Source organism: Saimiri boliviensis, chromosome 1 (genome assembly GCF_048565385.1).
Source record: "Saimiri boliviensis isolate mSaiBol1 chromosome 1, mSaiBol1.pri, whole genome shotgun sequence".
NCBI classification, from domain to species: domain Eukaryota; kingdom Metazoa; phylum Chordata; class Mammalia; order Primates; family Cebidae; genus Saimiri; species Saimiri boliviensis.
In genome coordinates, this window is record NC_133449.1 from 7,339,320 (window position 1) to 7,361,981 (window position 22,662).

Here is a 22,662-nt window from a genome sequence, read left to right on the forward strand (position 1 = left end):
CTGCTCAGCTCAGATTTGAGCTCTAAGATCGCCACAGTCAAAGCCCATTCTTATACTGTCCAAGAAGGCTGTCTCATTCAGCCACGTCTCTCCTTCTGGAAAGATAAAGGCAATACTCAAAGGCTTAAAAGAGATTTTGCATGGTGAATACTCTTAAACATTATAAAAGTGCACAAAATTATTAGCTATTTCTTTTTTTTGAGACGGAGTGTGGCTTTGTCACCCAGGTTGGAGTGCAGCGGCACGATCTCGGGTCACGGCAATCAAGCGATTCTCCTATAGCCATGTGTTGTGAATAAAGGAATACACTATTTACTAGCAAACTTTTTTCATCAAGTCAAACTTTTTGCCCTTGAATCTCCTTTATCTTTTAAAGAAAATGATTCTCAGAAATTCGTTTTTGTTTCATCAGATATATGAAGGCAATATGGAGCTCCTCTATCATGTCTAAGAGTTCTGCATTAATCAATGTATTTAAATCTCTATTTTATGATTCAATGCAATATTAAGGGCAAGCTAATAAACATAACAACTTCAATTAAATAGTGCATCTAACCTAGTGTTTTTCTCTCTAACGATCCTATATTCTTCATTAATTCAGCTAGTAAATACCACCCCATCTGAAACCAGGTATATCTGGCAGATGGAATCAAAGTAGTAAACTCACTGTATTAATAGTGCAGGCAAGCTGGGGAATGTTAACCGCCTGAGTTATTTTTGGGCAGTTCAGCAGATTTCTTCTTTCCATAATAAGTGAATTTTCTCCACAGAATTTTAAATTTAACGGATTTTTCCTCAACAAAACAAAGTTACTACAAAAAGAAATGTCTATTAACTCTTTACCATAAGTTACTTTTATCACCAAACTTCAAAAAGAGAAAAGATCAAATTTTACTTTGGGGTTATATCTAATACTCCATAGTCTAGTATATTAATACGATTATCTTAAAACTTTGAAAATTACTTAATCTCTATAGAAGAAGTTTGAAAAATGAATAGGCTGGTGATCTCTAAATTAACAAATAATAGCAATGTCATCAAAGGGAGAAAAAAATCAGTGTTTGAATGAGTCCCCTCTAAGATTCATGTGTTGAAATTTAACTGCCAGTGTGACCCTAGTAAGAGGTGGAACCTTTAAGAGGTGATTAGGTCATGAGGGCTCCTCCCTTGTGAACAGGAGGGATTACGGGCGTTTAAGAATCTTCACGCTATGTTTGGCCCCCTTTTTGCACCTTCATGGCTTTGTGAGGATACAGTGTTTCTCCCTCCAGAGAATGTAGCAACAAGGCACCATTTTGGAAGCAGACAGCAGCCCCCAGCAGACACTGACCCTGCCAGCACCTTGATCTTGGACTCCCAGACTCCAGAACTGTCAGACACAGATTTCTATCATCTATCATCAACCAGTCTTGGATATTTTGTTACAGCAGCAGGAATGGCCTAAGACATCCTCCAATTGCCATTATTAGCAAGAGTGGAGAGGTGTTCTGGATGTGTGCCTTCTCAATAGGTTATTAAATGTTTGTGCATTGGAAGTACAATAGGCAGCTTGATTTTGCATGTGTGAAGCTGACGGAATGTAACCAGTGTCCTGGAAATGAGAAAACCTGATTTTTCCTGCATTTGTTATCCCTAGTTCTGTAATTTTGAATGGGACCCTCAGTTTCTCAACTATAAAATGGGAATAACAATACCTCCTTACATTTGTAGGATGATTAGGTGAGAACAGAGCTCCCCAAATCACAAATTTAATCAGTTTTATTCCCTCATGACATATGTCAATTCCCTTCTTATTTATAATAAGCAACCACATTTTATTTCTGGATGTGACCCCAATCTTTCTCAGGGCTTGTTGTACTTGTTGATTGTTGCAGGAATGGTTTAGAGGACAGACATTCTTCATGGTGTTTCCTCCCCAGGCCTCAGTCGCCACCCCCTATATCACATGCAGCTGGGTAAGTCACCCTGCTCTGCCAGATACTATTGTGGGAATCTTTTTTCTCAGCATGGAGAGTGTGAGTAAAGACTCTGAAGCAGCATGTTTTATGTAGAGTTAAAATGCATAAGCAGGATAAATTTACTTCAGTAAAATACCTACTATCAGGATAACATGTTGGCTAACATTATTAAATTAGATGTGGACATTTTGCCTGGAGAAAGATTTCCCCTAATACTGCAAGCCAATCATCTATCAAGACTATGATCTTTCCCTAGCCACCAAAAATTAGTGTTTTCCTTTATAGGCAGATAGGAAAGTTACACACCAAACCCTCACAGAGGCTGAGGGTTCAACCTTTGGGCCCAGTGGTTCAAGCTTCTGCTTAGCCTGCCCCATGTCATTTATTTATTCATTCATAAATAAATGAATAGGAGAAAGATACATAAAAGAATAATGAAGAAGATTCAAAGATGTCTTTCCCATGGAATTGTAGGACAGCACTCCTGCCAACAGATTCCAACCCTGGAGTGCAAAGCAGATTGAGACAGGCTCGCTACCCAAAATCCTTCCTTCTTTGCTGTTGGGTGGAAATGAAGAGCCAGCTGGAATCACGCTCAACTCTGTGGCCACTCAACACCCCTTGCCTTCTGACGCCAAATGCACAAAGATGGAAGGAGGAAGCAGGAAGATTAGGCAGTTCCTAGGAGAAAGCACGGGCCTCTCCATTTTCTAGGTTCCCCTCTACCTGACCTCAAGGAAACTTGATGCTAGAAGAGACACAGGGAGCTCCAAATCAGCTCTCCTCTGCCAAGGCTGCTCTCAACCTGTGCCTTTACTCTCACAGCAAGTCCGTCCCATTGGCTGGGTTCAGTGTTCTTTTCTCTCATGCCCAAAGTTCCATATTCTTCCTCAAACACAGTTTGTCATACTGTATTATAATTGCTTGTTTTGTGTCCCCTGCTAGGTCAGATGCTTTCTGAGAGGAAGGCATGCCTGTCTCGTTTACTATTTCAGGTGTATATAGTATTGGTTTGTCTGTCCTTAACAAATCAATGAAGGAATGGATGTTACAGAGTTAGCCGTGAACTCTGATGGGACACGTGGATAGGAGCTGCTGTTTTGAATCATTTAGAACTCCCATTCAGCTCTAAAGTTCTGCAGTTCCCTATCATGTAAAGTAAATAATATAATCCATGCTCTATAAGAATTTTAGATAATTCATTCAGATGCCTGACCTTAAGGACCTAAAAAGAGAATCTGTTTTTGCTTTTTTTTTTTTTTTTTGTCTGTTGCTATTTAGCAACTGTATTGAATGATTTGACTTGCTGATTAGACGGTCATTTTATTTTTCTTAGGCAATGCAGGTTAATAGGCACAAGCTACAGGTGTTCCTGTATGCAGTTATAATGACAGGAACCATCGATTACACGGCAGCTCCAGAGTGGAACACCTTTCACTGTTGAGGATCAAAGTTCCATTGCCAAATCTTGTGCCTGATCAGAATGTCACACCTAGTTTTTATAAAAGGCATTGCACTCTTAACTAACTTCTCTATGGCAAAATAGACAAGGATTCTTCTACACAACTGAGCCAAGAATGGCTTTCTACCATATGAAAGGGGTATTTGGTGCGGACTTTTTGTGAACACAAAATCCAAATTACCTTTGAAAAATAAGTAAAACAGCCATCAAATCAGTCATTATGCTGAAAACCAAAAATCTGTGGCTCCTGGCATCTGTGTCACCCATTTCCTCCTCCCCTGTGAGTGCACGCACAGCCCTGGACCATTTCAGGTGGCACTGAAGCATGTATTTCGCAGAGTTCCAGGCAGCGCAACTTACGGCAAGTTATCTCCCATTGCAGCCCTAACCCAGAGATTTTGAGCACTGCTTGAGTGACTAAATTGGCCATAGATTTTTCCACACACCCCCTAATATTATTGCAGAGTTACATTATCATGTGGGCAATCACTGGTGAGGAAGCCACAGCTACAGCCTGGCCAGACAATGTTGTGCCCACAGTACTTTATGCCTTTCAAATAGGGGGAGAATAAAAGAAAGAAAACTCATCTTTGAGTCATTGGCACTCCAGTCGAAGCAAAACATGGCCCCACTGCTGCGTAATACATTATGCATCATCAAACTGCTGTTGCAGCTTCAGCAGTATGTTGGCTGCCCTGCACCCTTTCATGAATGTTTGGAAGCTGAATCCAGCATGGAGTTTGAATGTGACTGTTCTGGAAGAGAGACAGTGCTGAATGGGAAGCAGAAATGCCAATGTGCTGTAAGGGACTATTTCTCCTGCACAGTTATAGAAGAGAAATGTGCACATTCTGCCCTTCCAATTGCTATGGGTCATACAAGACTGGGGAGGTTTTTGTTGCTGCTGTTGTTTGGTTGTTGTTTTAGCACAGGATGGGAGAGAATGCCAAGGGCACCAGGTTTGATGAAAGGAATCTGGGTCATTGAGGTTATGCATCTTCCTCTGGGAAATATTTGTAGAGGTTGTAAATACCATTCGGGTTTCTATTCCTTTTTAGGTAATTTATGGGGCAGCTATCTTAAAAACTTGCCTACTAAATAATATAGGATCTTTCAAGGAACTTTAATGACACTTGCCAAATATGGGTTAATCAGAAATTATCTTTATTTGCAAAAAATAAAAAGAAAATAGAAAACAGAAAGAATTTGGGGCTGGTGACACCCAATATCATGTTTGAATAACATGACAACAGAATATCATCAAAATGTTGTCATCCCTATGCCATGTTAACCACTTCTTTGGACAACTCTGGCCTCTGAAGAATGACTCATTTCTTAGTCACTGAGGAGCACCATGGCCTAATCCTTAGAGTCAGATGCATAGCTGACAATCAATTCTACACAACAGCATTCATTCAATAATCAAACAGGACATTCATAAAACAATGTAGAATGATAAGGTGAGAGACATGCAAAGTTTGGGTTGATATGATATCTTTATGTTTTTCTTAGCATATTTCTGATGATGTTTTATGCCTCAACTTGTAACCTATTTTGAAATATTAACATTATGCTATGTATTTTGCAAAATGCAGGCAGAGTAGTGATTCCTACACTATAGTTACATACTCCAGTGAACAAAACCTAAGTGCTTGGGTAAAACTCAATGGTAGAATAACAGTGAGTAGCTTTTCAGAAATGAACAGATGATTACATCTACTAAAGTTCCTAGACATATCATTAATTATTTTATCTTATTATTTTTAGTAGATGGATGATTTACATCCTCAGAGAAACTGAAGAAAAGGAAATAATAAATAAATAAAGGCAAAATGGCAAGGTGATTGTTAACTTTACAAATCACAAAATATTCTTACTGTATAATCCTGTATGTTATCTTTGTAGCATGCAAAATTATCATTAACGAATAGTGGGATGAGTTGTTTGTTGCAAGTCTCAGACACTAGACTCTATAGTCAATCAGAACAAGGACTTTTCTCTGCCTTGTTCACTGCAGTTCCTTTAGTGTTTTACACATAACCAGTGTTGACCCACATCCTGTCCATTATCTCATGATCTGCCATCTGCTAGCATGCTATACTTGGTACCATTTACTACTATTGTGGGTAGACCTCTCTCTGGGCAGTCAAATATCTCTGTGAATTCTACTTATATACAGACTTAAATTGTATGTGAATGGGAAAATTCAGAAATATATATGACTCATCTCTTTCCCTATATTTCCTGATATTTCATTTCTAAGGTAGCAGAGTCTCAAAATAAGTGTAAAAATAAATTTCTTTACTCCTCTTTATTTCCTGAACCCTTGCAGTTAGGTAGAGCCATGTGACTAGTTTTGGTTGGCAATATTTTATAGAAATAATATATTTTTTTTCTGTAGTGAGGGAGTGAAAAGCCACCTACAATCGCCAGACTTTCTTTCTCTGCCAGAGTAACTAAGGAAATCATGTGTTCCAGATGGTATAGCCACAAGACAGTGGAGCTTCCATCAGCCTGAGTTCCTGAGTGACTGTGTGGAGTAGAACTATCTGACAATTCACACAAATCGTGTCATGTAAACCAAAGTAAACTTCTCATTGCCATTGCTGTCATGTTAAGCCACTGAAAGGTTGAGCTTATTTGTTACCTCAGTATACTCTAACCTATTTTGACTAACATGGGCACCTAACGTTATTAATTCTTTCTCAAACTGACTTTAGTCCCTTGCCATTTTACTTCTTTACAAGGGGCCACGATCTCCTACATGATTTCTTGACATCAGTCTCTCCTGTTCTGTTCTAATTCATTCTGTTCATGCTGCTGGAAGAAACCTTTCTGTCTAAAGATTTTGTTGGGTCACTCTTCATTTCAAAAACTTCCAGTGATTCCCATTTGACTTTGAAGCTATCAGTATAAATTCCTCAAATAAGCATGTGAGTTCTTTCAATATTTGACTCCTTATAGATTCAGTCTCATCCCTTTCCTCCAGTCCATATGATCCATATGCTCTAGGAAACTAGTCCATTCATTCATTTGAAAAATAATCTACTCTCCATTTTTTCTTTAGGGTATTAGATTGGTAAGCAGAACTCACCAGGTAGGTGGATTTCAGTAGCTTGTATTCAAGAGCAGCAGCGTGCAACAGAACTTTCTGTGATTACAAGTGTCTTCTGTCTTCACTGTCTGATATCACCATCAAATATGTGACTCTGAAGTACATGAAATGTAGCTACTATGACTGAAGATAGAAATGTTCAATTGCATTTAATTTTGTTTTAAGTATAATTTAAACAGTAGATATGAAAGAGCCCCAAACAATAACCACCAGAGTCTGGTGCATGAGGAAGAGCGAATGCAGTGTTGCTGAGCATAGTGTGCAGGTGAGAGAGTTATTTAATGAGATCTCAAGCTCCAGGGCTTTGTATGCCATGGTAAGGGATATGCTTTCCTCATTCTACTGACTATTCCCTCAACAATCCTTGATAACTGTGAACAGCCACATCTGGCTAATGTTTACTGTGTTAGGCAGTATAGTTCCACAGATAGGAAACAAATATTCCAAATAAAAAACAATGAAGGTAAAATAGCAGATTATGATAAGTACTACTAATATAATTTAATTTGTTGTAGAAAATAAGTTGAGGCCGGGAGCAGTGGCTCAAGCCTGTAATCCCAGCACTTTGGGAGGCCGAGGCGGGTGGATCACGAGGTCGAGAGATCAAGACCATCCTGGTCAACATGGTGAAACCCCGTCTCTACTAAAAATACAAAAAATTAGCTGGGCATGGTGGTGTGTGCCTGTAATCCCTGCTACTCAGGAGGCTGAGGCAGGAGAATTGCCTGAACCCAGGAGGCGGAGGTTGAGGTGAGCCGAGATCATGCCATTGCACTCCAGCCTGGGTAACAAGAGCGAAACTCCGTCTCAAAAAAAAAAAAAAAAGTTGAAATGTGAATGCCATTGGGAAGTGGCTATTTTTGCATTGTTGGGACAGAGAAGGACCCTCTGGTGGGCTCACATGCAATTGGTAAGAAAAGCAAGTTCTGAAAACATCAGAGAAGAATATTTTTGACAGAGGGCACAACCAGTGCAAAAGTAGACCTGAGTCTGGCGCACGAGGAAGAGAAACAGCAGTGTTGCTGAGCAGAGTATGCAGACAAGAGAGTTAACCAAATAAGATCTAATGTTCCAGCATTTATATGCCATGGTAAGGGATATACGCTTCTCATTCTACTGACTGTTTCTCAATAATCCTTTGTAATTCTTGACCTCAAGCATTTGCAATAATGTTTTCTCCCCATTCTTTTCTCTCTTCCCATTCACAAAATATTTATACTTGAGGACTGTTTTCTTCTTGCATGAAACTTCTCATGTAAGATAACACAAAATGCTCTTTCTTATCAAATATGTACATCTTATATCCTGGGACACAATGCAGCAAAATTTAGTCTGTTGTGACTTTCCATATCTATCATTATTTTATTTAATTTCATTTAAAAATTTTTGTTTTGTTTTTATAAATATGTGAATCACTTTCCTACGCAAATTCAAGCACCTTGAGACTGGAACCCATGATTTTAATTAATTCTCCAAAATATCTCATAGGGTTATGTTTTATAATAAGTATGTGGTAAGTTTCATTGTCTGTAATCTGTTAAAGGTAGAATATATATACATATATATATATATATATATATATATATATATACACACATATATATATATATATATATATGTTTTCTATCAACTACCATTTTAGGCGTATTAACTGAAGCACACATTTATTGTAATTAGTCTTAGAAGTGAGCTAGACTTTCAGATCCTCTGAGAAACTGAGCGACCTCATGGGAAAAGCTACAGTTCATTTTGAATCCTCAGCACCTAGCACAAAATAGAAACTCAATAATATATTTCGAATCATATAAGAAAGTCATTATGTCTTGAAAATGCATTATGTAAAATCGATGCAAACCTTGGCACACAAATCATCAAATGGAAATGGAGATATGGCTTCATCTGATATGCAGCTGTGGCACCACCTAGAACAAGGACATTGCCATACTGTGGAAACTCTCCAGGGTATCCTGTGTCTGTCTACTCATACAGGATGCTGTGCTTTCTCGTCACTAATAAAGCAGGAAGGATTTGGAATCCTAAGACTTTCTAGTTCACCAAGTTACACGGTTCCATTGTAGACTAGGCAATTTCATAGAAAGCTTAGCGCAAAAACTTGGTAAATATGTTTTTTTGAATATGTAACAGTGTCTTTCATCTGTGAAATTTTAAAATAAAAAAATACATATATTTTAGAGAGACAAGGTTTCACTCTTGCCCAAGCTGGAGTGCAGTGGCACAATCATAGATCACTGTAACCTTGAATTCCTGGGCACAAGCCATCCTCCCGCCTCAGCTTCCCAGGTAGCTAAGATTACAGGCACATGCTACCACATTCGGCTATTTATTTTACTTTACTCTAAAGATGTAATCCACTATCTTGCCCAGGTAGGTCTCAAACTTCTGGCCTAAAGTGATCCTCCGGCCTCAGTCTCCTAAAGCACTGGGAAAACAGGTATGAACCACCATGCAAGGTCTGAAATTTTTTTAAAGATGTTTCTTATTCTTTTCAATTTCTTACATGTTATTTTGAGGCCAGAAGAGGGAAATTCATGACAGGGTGAGAAGAAAAAAAGAATATTAGATTTAAAAAAAAAATGTCTAGCTAGTGAACAGCAATATGCCCATTAATATAGGTGGCAAATACTAATTGGAGGAGTGAGAACTAAGTCTGACCACTTGCTCATAGTTCTGTTACTCACATTGTAATTCAATTTGTTAAAAGGGCATAATGAAGTCTCTGAGGTGTAGACAGTGGCAGGTGGTGACTTGGTAGCCTCACCCCCACCTTCCCAGTCCTTCCTCTCCCTTCAGTGATTCTGTCCCCAACAGTAGCTCTCCCTTCCCAGCACTAACTCATCAGCCCATTGCCAATCCCTTCCTCCATTCATTTCTTCCCTGTGCTTCTCTGTTTAAAGAAAACAGATTGCATTGGGAGTCACAGGAGCTGCATGCTTCTTCAGAGCCTCCACCACCATTATCAGTGTTGGTCTGGCCACCACCTCAGTTCTCCATTTTTCAGTTTCTCAAATCATGAGATGGAGGAAATGTTCCCAGATCTTCACACACAATGCTGAGATATGGGCTACAAATAAGGCCCAGTTGGCATGTTATAAACTACTCTACTGGCCTGAATTACAGAAATGTCTCTGAAAGTGTGTTCTCTCATTGGTGGTTCTATCAGTGTTCACAAGCATGATCAGAAATGGAAGATTCCACCGTGAAGTGGAGTGAGAAATAGCGGGATAGGCGGTGGTAGAGAGGACCCTCGATGGCAGAGTACCTTACTGCCTGGATGCTGATAAGAGCTTCAAGACCCCAAAAAGGAGGTAAAAGAGGCAGCATTCTCCACTATTGTTCAGCAAGCAAAACTTGTCGTTTTGCTGAGCATGTCCTGTTCCTGGGCTCTTGAGATCCTTTAGGTCATGTGTTCAAGGAGTGGAATGCTTAGAATGGAGACTGTAGACACCTGTAAAGTTCTTTCTGTCTATATAATGTGATGAAGTTGAAGTCCAGATCATTGGTAAATGAGAAGTTTTCAGGGCCATTTGCGGGCAGGGTGCCAGACCTGCCCTAGTTACAGTGGTGTTTGCCTCTCCAAAAAGAGGAATATGAGCTCCAGGGAACACATGGTGGTTGGTAAAATAGCTTTCACTCTTGTCCTACCCTCCCCAGTGAATGAATCCACCTCCCAGCCAGTTCCCTGCTCCAGGTAGAACAGTTGAGCTTCCCTGTTTGGTTTAATAGATAGTTAAAAATCAACTCTAAATATAGTGGAGTGTAACTGTGTAATGATATGTTTATGTTCAGTGAGGGGGAAAAAAGGAAGTGAAAAGAGCAACAGTTAACAGTGTCACCTCCTGTTGTGCCCAAACTGTGAGCTGCAGAAATTTGATACAGGATGAATAAAATTAAATCGCTGGTCCCTTTCAGCAAATTTGTTTCTCCAGACCTTAGCTGTTCAGCTTGAGAGTTTAAGGTATCAATTACCTGTGTTCCTAAGGAGAGAATAGAAAGCTGGATACCCAAAGACTTGCCCCTGGAGCCCCACTCCACCCTATAACATACCCAATAATATGACCTTCAAATGGGGTAATGCCGTGAGCCCTGCAGGAACTCAAGTTTGAGCAAAGTAAGTCTCCAAACCAGTTCCTTGCCTTGGCCAGTCACCTATATGCCAATGATTGCACGTATTGTAGATGCACCATAAGATCCTTGGATTTGTCATAACTAGGGCTCAAAATGCATGTGGAAGCCTCCCAGTGGGGAAAATCCCCAGGCATGACTGGAGTTTTAAGACTGTGTCTCATTCTTCAGTCCGTAAGGACAGAAAAAAAAAAAAAAAAAAAAAAAAAAAAAAAAAAAAAAAAAAAAAAAAAAAGCCTGCTGTGCTTAAAACATCATATTAACTGTTTTTCCTCCAACAAAATCCATCTCCCTAGAGATGCAGAGGAATGCAAGGCTCTGCTGATGGTCTTAGTCTATTCTGTCAGCTTCGTCTTCTCCTCCGTCCAGATGCTGCACTCCAGCCTCATCAGGCACAATCCGCCTGTTCATCTCTAGCTGCTCAGCGCTGTGGTCTCTAATTGTCTCCTGTTCTTGTTCCTTCTCGTTTCCCGTAGGAGAGAGCCAAGAATTTAACTTTTGTGTCTCTTTTCATTTTTATTAACATCACTGCCTTGATGATCTACTCAAGCACTGCGGCATTAAACCACATATGCAATGCCTCCCAAGTTTATCAGCAGACACAAGCCCTTCCTCAACTGCTGAATTCCATTCTCAGATTGCCAACTTCCTACTGGAAGTTTCTCTTGGGCATTTAATAAGCTTCTCAAACTTGTTGTGTACAAAGCTGAACTCCCAATTGTCCTTTCCCAACTGCTCCTCTTTTCTTTCTTCATTTCGATAAATGGCAACTCTGTATTTCTAGTTCTGCAAGCCCCAAACTTGAGAGCTTTCCTAGAGTGCTCTCTTCATCACACTCATTTTCATATCTGAGCACATTATCTTCCAGTTACATCTAGAATCCAATAAACTACATCATCACATTGACTCTACTCTCATCTCTCACTTGGATATCCCCTATGTCAGAATGATTTCAAAAATGACCACAATCTTAAATCTCTCTATAACCATCAACTATACAACGTTTCTTTGCATTTGCTCCAATTAAGAGGTAAACTATACCTCCCACCCCAACACATACAAACCTAAACTATGCCTACAACTTGTTCAAAATGTAAATAAGTGTTAATTCTGAGCCTAAGCTTTACTCCACTTTTTTTTTTTTTAATCCTGCCATTATATATGGATAAGCCCAGCTTATCCTGCAGGAGAACCCAGTTATCCCAGTGGAGAGCATCCTAGAACAACCTACACCTAAAAAACCAGCAAACATGTGAGAACCACTCCCAAGATTAGCAGAGGTGCTAACCTGATCTACAGCTAAAAGTAGACCCCTGTGCAAGCACAACCAAGCAGGAACTATGCCATTGACTTGTTTAGTAATAGTGAATGCTTATTGTTTTATACCAGTGAGTTTTGGGGTGGTTTGTTATGCTGCAATTACCAGCTGATATACCCACTACCCCCCACCCAAAGTGGTCTTCCTGCTTCTGCCCTTCCTTGCCTAACAATCAGACTAATTTCATTAAAATTTTATATCATTCTACTTGTAGCTTCAAAATCCTGTAACACTAGCTCTTTTTGTTTGGAATGAAAGTCAAAGTTGTTAAAATGGCCCACAAGGTTAATCCGATCCACACCCACCACCCAACTACCTCTCCAGTGCTGTCACTTTTCCCCATCTGTGTTTCTGTTATATGCATTCCAACCACATTGGCCTTCCTGCTATTTCTTAAATACTACAGGCATCCTACCTTCTTAAAGCTTTGGCGTTCAGTATTCCCTCTGCCTAAATTGTTCTTCCTGTGGATTATGATGACTCAACTCCACCCACTTCTTCAGCTTCCTAGCAAGGCCTCCCCTGGGCACCCTATCTGAAATGAAATGCAAGTACTCCTTCCTACTCTACATCTTTGTCTTTCTCCCCTGCTCCATATTCCTCCTTAGTACTTTCACTCTCCTACCAAATATAGATTTTCCTTTTTCTCTTTTCTAGCACATTTCTATAAAATCCAGTTAGGCCGAAATTTTGTCTGTTTCCTGCCTTGCTGCATCCTAAAACAATGCCTGCCATATAGCAGGAACTCTACAAATATTTGCTAAATGAATGAATGGATAAATATATCAAGTTAAATTTTTAAGACTCAAATGCAGTCTCCTCCCTGCTCCTCTTGGCTCTTGACTCTGCACTCTCCCGTATGTTGTTGACATGTAGCTGTCTCTCTAAACTTTGTATTAGTCCATTTTCACACTACTGATAAAGACATACCTGAGACTGGGAAATTTGCAAAGGGAAGAGGTTTAATGCAGAACTCATAGTTGTGCATGGCTGGGGAAGACACAATCATGGTGGAAGGCAAGGCGGAGCCAGTCACATCATAAGTGGATGGTGGGAGGCAAACTCTTGTTTTTAAAGCCATCGGGTATTGTGAGATTTATTCACCATCATGAGAACAGCACAGGAAAGACCTGCCCTATGATTCAATGATCCCCCACTAGGTCTCTCCCACAACATGTGGAGATTATGGGAGATCCAAGATGAGATTTGGGTTGGGAAACAGAGCTGAACCATAGCAAACATACACTAATTTTACTGAAGTAATACTCCCATCTCTGCAGCACTTGGCATTGATTACTGAATTTCCTTCTAATAGATAACACATTTTATTGGAATTTCATGCAAGTCTAAGTTCAAATTCTACCTATTTTTAAAAAAAAAAACTTTTAAAAATCTCCCCCTTGTTCTTTTGATCCTCTCCTCTAAGTCTTTAAAATGTTTGAAGCCTATTTAAAGCAAGGTCTTACCTAATTTTTCTCTGCTGGTTGACTTCAATTGTGCTAGAGTTGTTTCATCAATTAGAAGCTAAGTTCTTTCAGTTTCCCCCTATCCCCCAAGGTGTCTTGAACAGTCCTGACTGGTATAAATCTCTTTTATGTCTTGCATCAAAAGATAGAGGGATAGGTAAGAGTAGTGAAAGAAAAAAATAAAAAACAAAAAAGTTAATGTGGCCTGAAGGACTCATTCCTGTATTTTCATCAAGAATTTTACTGAAATATAAATGATATGTTAATTAGGACACATAAATATTAAACAGCAAATGTACTGAAGTTCAGAGAGTCCAGTAGATTGAATTATGAGGCAAACCTAGGGATAAAATCTAACAAGGACAAATATGAAAGCCAGCATTGAAGCCCCAGCAATCAGTAGTGCAGGCATACATACAGACTGGGGGAAACCAGAGCTGTTAGCTCTGTGAAGGAAAAACAAAAGGTCCCTGGCTTTAGAGATTTCAAGATCAGAAGTATCTCCAGTATGAAATAATGATGACAGAAAAAGCAGTAAACAACATTAGGGAGCAACATGGTCCAGAACAAAAGACAAAATAATTCTGTGCCAGTCAAAGCACATCTGGAGCCTTCTGTTTAATGATGGGTGTCACATTTTATGATGCTGAAAAGCTGGAGCTCACTGAGAGGAGGGGAGAGAGCTGAGAGGTGGCTTAAGAACTGGTCCACTGGTGGGTTGGTTAGATAAGTTGGGACAGTGTTGTCTGGAGAGGAGAGATGAAATCAATTTTTTAAATACCTAAAAATTAAGAAGACATGATCTGGGCAGTCATCAGGGAAAGAATCAGAACCGAACAGAAGGCAGAAGAGGCCACTGCCCTGTCTGTTGTGGAAGGAGGCACCACCGACCCACCAGACTTGCTTCTCAAAAACACAAGTCCCCTTTCAGAGTCAGTGTAAATTCAGAGGGGGCTGACCCTGTCCCAGGGAGTTGTAGTGGGAATTTCTGGAGTGTAGTAGAAGGTGAGGGAGGTGAACCCTTGGGGGCTCACAGCACTGGAATCATACAATTCTGGGAATTTTGTGGGACTGCTTAGAACAGGCCAAGTTGATGATCGATCCATGGCTTGTGAAAGTTTGAGCTGGAGTGTAGGTAAAGGGTCCAATCCAATTAGATACACCAGAAAGGGACCAGAGGTGGACAGCGTGTGAGTTCATGATTCTGATTCCGGTCAAAACTGATCAATGTGATTCTCAACTTTCTCACATACAAAATATAAATGGGGGAGGGTGAGGGTGTCTTACTTCTCTTCATGGAGTTGCTAGAAATTCCAAGTAAGATCACAAGTGGATATGAGCCTTCATGGAGTAGACATCATACACAGAGACTAAGTTTCACATACGTATGTAATTATTACTGCATTTTTAATTTTGTTCCACCTTTAAACAGGTATTTCAGAAAAAAAATGAGAGATCTGAATTTTAACAAGGAGATTTGCAAGACCTCTAGTGATATTTTGGTCTAAATATAGGGATATATCTGGGTGCTGGTAAACTCAGAAGGATTTATCACTGGATGAAGGGTTCTGCCCCAAATGATGCTGATTAATAGATCAATACCAACCTAGATAAAATTGTTTAATGACAGAGCTATGTCCTCAAGCCCTGCTCTGGGTCATAAAAAGATCAAAACAGATGGAAGTAAATCTAACAAAGTTAAGTTTAACATAGGTTGGAAACTAGGTCTTATACTGGATTCTAAGAAAGCAACTTAAGCTCTGAAATGTGAAAACTATATTTAAGAGTTTAATCTGTCATAAATTTAGTCAGTTGAGTGTGAGTCAACATTGAAATGTGGTACCCAAGAAAGATAATGTCTTCTGAGGCTACATTAATAGAGGCATAGCTTCTTAAAAAATAAAGCAACAATAGTTGAGTTCCACTCTGTACTGGCAGGCTGCATATTCACTTCTGCACATCTCGATTTTAAAAGAATTTTTGACCAATATGACTGGTGTGAGCAGACACTGAGAAGAGCAGCACAAGGTATACCTGAAACCACTTGCATGAACAATGGGGTTGGGGAAGCTATTTATCCCCCAAAAAAACCCCGAAGACTTACAAGTTCTAAGAGCACTGTAGCTTGCTCTCCAAATCTAGGTTCAACAGTGGCCATCCATGTCCAACCTTTTTGCGAAGGTCTTCTTTTCGGGTGTTCACATCTTCTTTTCTTTTCCTTTTTTTCTTTTTTTAGATGGGGTCTCCCTCTGTCACCCAGACTGGAGTGCAGTGGTGAGATCTCAGCAACTCCTGCCTCCTGATTTCAAGTGATTCTCCTGCCTCAGCTTCCTGAGTAGCTGGGATTACAGGCACACACCACCACACCTGGCTAATTTTTGTATTTTTAGTACAGACAGGGTTTCACCATGTTGGTCCGGCTGGTCTCAAACTCCTGATCTTGTGGTCCACCTGCTTTGGCCTCCCAAAATGTTGGGATTACAGGCATGAGCCACCACTCCTGGCCTATTCACATCTTCTAAGCAAGCTTTGGGGTTCACTACTTCTGATTTTCCAAAAGCATGCATTTGAACACACACACACACACACACACACACACACACACACACCTCTTCTAAAATTAGCAGTGGTTTTTAAAGGTGCATCTTGACCTGGATCTGGGAAATACAATTTTCTTTTAAATAGAAGGTAACCCATAGAAAAGTAGCTCTGCCCCTTATGAAGAGAATCTTTCAAATTTTTATTCACAGCAGTTTAAATACATTTCAGAAGAGGGTCTTTGATCTATATTTGCATATCTAAAGGTCTTTCCGGTGGTTCTCCCAGAGCAAAAAACAGTCTGCATCAAAGATAAATATAGGCCTCTACCTGGTAAGAAGCATAACACTGCTAGCAAATTTTAAAGACCATTTCTATCCATCTTTTCATCTAGCATTCAAAAATCAAATCCTAAGTTTTATCTTCAGCCAGGATCACTTTGTCATCTTTAATCAGTGTGAAACAAAAAGGGGGTGGCCACACAGGAGGCAAAGTCATTGCTTCTCAAATCAATGACCCAGCAGCCATGCCTCTGTGTAGTACTGGAGCAACTCTGCTTTCTGCCATGGAGATGGTGGTCTCAGTCTAGCTGTTTGATGTATGTTGGGGATCACTCAGGATGGTGGCAGAAATATTAAAGGAAATTTATAGAATATAGTCACTTCCTTTGGAAAGGCCTAAACGTTTTTTTGTTACTTGGCTGAAGGCAACCTTGTCCCTTTAGTTAAATAATTAAATTCCTCACATTCCTTTGTCTCTACTCTAGGTTATTTACTCATGTAACCTTTGAGCTGGATGGTCCTCTCAGGGAGAGGTCAACCAAGGAGATTATCCTTTAATGGTATTTGCTCTAAGCATTGGTGCCTGAGCTTTAATCTTTCGAAGACCTACTCTCGATAATGTTAATTATCCACAAATGTGTTTACTCAAGGCTTTTATCATTAAATCTATACTAAATAAACATGAGAAAGGAAAACTAGTAGATGTTACGTAGCTGTGATCTTGCTCTGTAGGAACTGCAAGACCCCCAGTCCACTTGTTCACTGTATTCTATGTTTAAATGTATTTCTTGTAGTGACCGCAAGGTGATCAATGTCACAAGTGTACGGAAGAGAAAGAGGTGAATAGGTAGATTTAAACCTTAATGAACTTGAGGATCAGCCTTTTAAATTGTGTTCTGAACTGGAGTTTGAGTTCTGATAAAAGGAGGGGAGGTGCTCACTGAAGTAGAAAGTGGTTAGAACTGAAGATGGTCTAACAGATCTGGAGAGGATGGTTTGTAGAAATAATGACATCAGTTTTGGAAATGCTGAGGTCAAGGGTGCAATTCCAGAGGAAATATGGGGCCAGAGCTCAGGGGACAGGTCCTGCCTCCCACCATTTGATTCATTGCTCTGTATTCTCCCAAGCATTGTGGTTCATCTTGGGATGAGTAGCAGTACTGCACAGCTACCTCCTTAGCACAAAACTCTTCCCAAATTTGGAATGCCCATTGTAGCCCATTTTCCTAATGACATCATCAGTTACAACCACATGATGTCACCTTGTGTGGGTGGAGGGGAGCCTGGTATCTCCAGACCTCTTCTCTGGAATCTGGAATGCCACAGTGATAGCTCTGGATATGACACAGGACATAATTCTACATTTATGGCTATGAACACAAAGCCTTCTCAAAGGAGCAATTGAGATAGTTAGCTCTTCTGCTATTCAAACATAACTCAATTTCCTCTCTCTCATTCAGGCTACAACTCTATGGTAACATTTTACTTTATTTTATTTCTCTAAAACCACTCAAATGAGGAATCACTATTTGTTTCCTCTATTTGAGTTTTGAGAGCTTTACCTTTTGGCTAGGATCATGCTCTATCCTAGGTCTTTGACATCCATTAGATCTGTATCCTCTGCTTCCTGCTCTTCACTGTCACTTACACCTCCCCAGGGCTCACTTAGCTCTGCTTAATTCTCATAATTACATGTGGGGTGGTCGTGAGTGTTGATGGAAGAAATAGATCCAGACATCAGCTAGGTCCTGTGAAAGGAAAGAGAGCAGCCACCATTCATTTGGGGGATGACAGCAAGTTCCTGTTGACTTCCTTCAACACATCATTTCTCTCTTCACAAAAACCAGAGAACTTTGACATCAATTATCTCATTCTGTCCCTGTAAGGATAAATGAGGTTGAATATTGACTCCATTTTACAGATGAGAATACTAAGGCCCATAGAGGCTATGATAGTAAAGTAATGCTGAAGATTCTAAAAACACAGAGAGTAGAAGTTGCATGTTGTCCCCTATGTCTTAACTTTCTTGTGCTTTCTGCTTCTTTTTATAGTATTAAGTACTGAGAGTAAGATACACTGATATTGAGGAGGTTAATGTTTCTATATCATCACCTTTGTGCAGAGCATTATGCTGGGTGCTTTACATATACTATGCCAGTTAGTCCTCACCAAATCATGTGCTATCTCTGTCCCCATTTTAAAGAAGAGAGAAATTAAGACTCAAGAGGGCTAAACAACTCTCCCAAGAGCACCTAGTGAGATTTTGGTTTAGATTCAACTCCTGCCCTGCATCATGTTTTGGCCTGTGCCATCTGCCCATGAGGCAGTCAAGTTCAATGCCCCAGCAGTGATTCTGAGCAGAAGGGCAATGGGAGTTCAAGGAGTCCCCACTTCTCCTGGGGGCAGACTGGGCAGACGTCCCAGAGAAAATGGGGTTGACCTGGCAGCCATCCAGCTCTGACAAATACGCATCCTGGGGAGGGGGGTCAGTGCTTAGAGATAATAAGCACAATCATTCCTTATTTCCTCTGTTGGATGACTGCAAGAACAAGGTCTCATAAACAGATTTCACCTAGAGCCTCAAGCTGGGCAAGAAGAATGAGTAACTAGTCATGCTGGAGGTGGGTGTGAGGCAGCCTTTACTCTCCTTGGGACACGGGGGGAATAGCTGAGCCCAGCTGTCCACCTTTAAAGATAGCACCCTCTGAGTTTCAGATTCAGCTGAAGTTCCCCAGAGCAAACAGTGCTCCTGGTAGTAAGACTGCTGGTTTTAATTAATTAAGTGAGAAAATAGTCTTAATGATATTTCTCTCTCTGTCTCTCTCTCTCTCTCTCTCTCTCTCTCTCTCTCTCTCTCTTTCAATCTTTCCCCCATCGCTATACCACGTCATTTGCTTCATAGTGGCTTCTGAGTTGCCACCACACCAAGTCTGTGATCGGCAAAACTCTTGTATTTAATACAGCAGCGATACCTATAATGGGGAAGGGGTGGGGGGTTGGGAGGCCGCACATTTCACCATTTCCATCTAGATGAGGAGCAAACAAAGAGATAATTATAAACTGTTTCTCTTATTGTTGCACTTGCATTAGACATGTGCATCTCTCTCTCCCTCTCCCTCGCTCGCTCTCCTTTTTTTTTTTTTTTTTTTCTCCACAGAAAAGTAATTCTGTTGTGGAGATGGCACCAGGTGCACGGGGTGACCTCACACACACCAAATCGGGAGCTGACATCCATCACACTTTGAAATTTTGGATTTCATCATTTCCTGATCTTTCTAAAGGGATCACAGCACCTGGCCCTCACAGCTGTAGTTCATTTAGAAAGCAATTTAAAAACCGAGAAAAAAGCAAATGACATCTTGCTGTCTCAGCCTTGTCATTAAGTATAGCAGAATGGCCTTCATTTATGAGGCACATGGCTAAGAATTAATATCTTTCAGGGCTTTCTCGAGTAGAGATTACAAAAGGTTTGAAAGACCACTAAATAATTAGTGGTATGACTGAGGCAAGCAAAAAAAAGTGTGTGCCGTGGGCGGGGGGGAGGGGGGAAGAAATCCCTCTTTTGCGTTCTGCAGAAGAAAATCGGAAATGACACTGACTTTAGTGTGCCCTGAATGTGGGAAGGCACCCGGGCAGCACCCTTTGTGAGCCATATTCTGTGCTGTGGGCTTCTTCTGCTTGCCCTGGCATTTTTGGCCATCCCCGTGGGTGTATACTCTTCATCTCCGGAGAGTGTCCATTCATCCAAAATTAAAAATAATATATTTTTCCCAAATGTTTTGCTGAGTGAAGACTGCTTTAAACATCTTCAAGTAGTCTCACAGACTTCTCTCCCGTTTCTTACTTTGCAAGTCTCTTTAGATCAGGGCGACAGGGAATATAGAGCAGGTTGATGGAGAACAGCTACAGGGTGGACACAGCACCAGGTCAGGCTCTCTGTGTTCTAGTTTTTCTAATATATATATATTTTTTAACCTTTTAGCCACATGAAATGTGGAAAACTGCTTCTGTTGTCTGAGTCTCAATTTTCTTATTCTGCAAAATGAGTGGGTTAAAAGGCATGACTCCTGGAATCTTTTAGGCAGCTAAGTACACAGAGCAGGATTTCTAAGAACCATTTGGAAATCAGTTCAAAAGTTTTGCCAGTACCATTCTAGCCAGACTTTCTTGGTCTCACACTAAGGACGCGTGAGAATAAGGTGCTAAATTGCTTTTAGACCTGAGTCTTATTTTTTAACAAAAATCATTTTGTAGAGTACCACGATATGTTGGTGGTATACTTACATGATCTGTAATCAATACGTTGGTATACTTACATGATGTGTAATCAATACGTTGGTATACTTACACGATCCATGATCTTCCTTATCACCCTTCCCAGTGGACATAATTATTCCCTTTTTACAAGTGAAGAACTGAGGCTCAGTCAGCTTCGGTAATGTGCCCAAGTTATTACAAGGTACAACTCAACAGATCCTCTATCCCCCTCTGAGCAATGCCTTTAGTAGCTTTCAGGGAGTCACTCCAGTTGAATTCCTAGAATACCGTCAATTTGGCCTGCTGAAATCCCTGGAACTAAGAAGCCTCCCACCCCGGCTACTCTTGCTCTGCACCGCACATTCACTGATATCTCTTTCAGGCAATTAGTTTCACTCATCAGTGCTGAGTGGTCCTCTTTCCTAGGTGTTTCCCAGCATTCATGAAAACTTATGAGCCCCTAAATACATCAGAAAATCTCCTGGAAGACAAATAGCATGTGTATTTGCACAACATTCTAGGAGCCAGCCATCATTCCTAGATGCCATCTATGCAGATATAACTTAATTCTCTCAACAATCATACCAAGTGGGTTTTACAATCCACACTTGACAGCAGAAGACATGGGCCAAGGCAGGTGAAAGCTTTCTGTGATGGATTGCACTGTTTCTGATTATTCACTTGCTTTTCCTGTGAGACAATGTTTGGGTCCCAACTCCTTGCTGTGTGACTTGCAGCACCTCCTGTGTGGGGAAAGAGGTGTCCCTGACCCACTTATGGGGCATGTGGCCATGTGACCTCCTGTAGCCAATGAAAAGTGAGCCAAGGCAGCACGGTTCTTACCATAGCAGCAGTGTAATCCCTTTTTGTGTGCCTGCCAGTTCTCATGTTCTTTGTCTCTACCAAGACAAGGCTGTGCCTCCTATGCGGCTGCTCCTTGAGCCTGGGTCCCCTGGAGAAAATACAGGCAGAGCAGAACTGCAGGCAAACCGCAGTAGCCATTAGACAACTGGAGCATAAAATAAAACTTTTTGTGTATGTGGACACCACTGATGGATGTTACCACAACAAACCCAGTGAAAGCTGCCTAACACACTCGCTTACAGTCTTCACGAAAGCGGCTGCTTCTGCCCTGACACAATTGGAGGAACTCATGACGTTCTGATTGACTCGTGTTCTATTAAAAAATACAGCTACATAGTGTCACTAGTCAAATGGATTACAAAATCAGGTAAAACGTTTTTTGGATTTCACAGTGGATAAATCCTTGAGCTGCATATAGTAGATAAATCCTTGATTTGAGTTCAATATTTTTATTGAATAAAAATTTTTTTTTATTTTGGACAAATGGACACTCTCTGGAGATGAAGAGCATACCTACACCCACAGGGACGGCCAAAAATGCCAGGGCAGGCAGAAGAAGCCCACAGAACAGAATATGGCTCACAAACGGTGCTGCACGGGTGCCTCCCAACATTCAGGTCACACTAAAGTCAGTGTCATTTCAGATTTTCTTCTGTAGAATAAAAAAGGGATTTCCTTCCCCCTCCCCACTTTTTTTGCTTAGAGCTTTAGTGCTTGCCTCAGTCATACCACCAATTACTTAGTGGCCTTTCAAACCTTTTGTAATTTCTACTAAAGAAGGTATAAAAAGGTCATTCACCTGGAAAGCAGATTTCTCCTAGCCTTAGTGTGTAGTAGAGACACAACCAGGACCTTCAGAGATATATAGAGTTGTGATCACTTCTTAAATAGTCAGGTAACATTCAGCGCAGTCACTGCTATTAATTCTTCTGTAGCTTGGAGACAGTAATCAATTCAGACATTAAATATCAAGTATATGGAGAGCTCTTGTTCTTTCTTTCTCTTTGCATTTATTCATCTATGTGTTTATTATGTTTAAGAAATCCATTGGCTAGTTTGAAGACAACTATTAACAGCTGCCAATGAAAGAGCCTCTGGTTATGAGTGTGCACCTTATTGCTCCTACACTGCATCAATTCAACCAAAAGTTATACCCAGTTTTGAAAAGTAAAATTAAATGTATTGGGTGATAAATCCTATCAGTTTACTCGGGGAAGAGGGGTTTCCTGAAAAGTGAGAGTTTCTTTTATTAAACCAGGA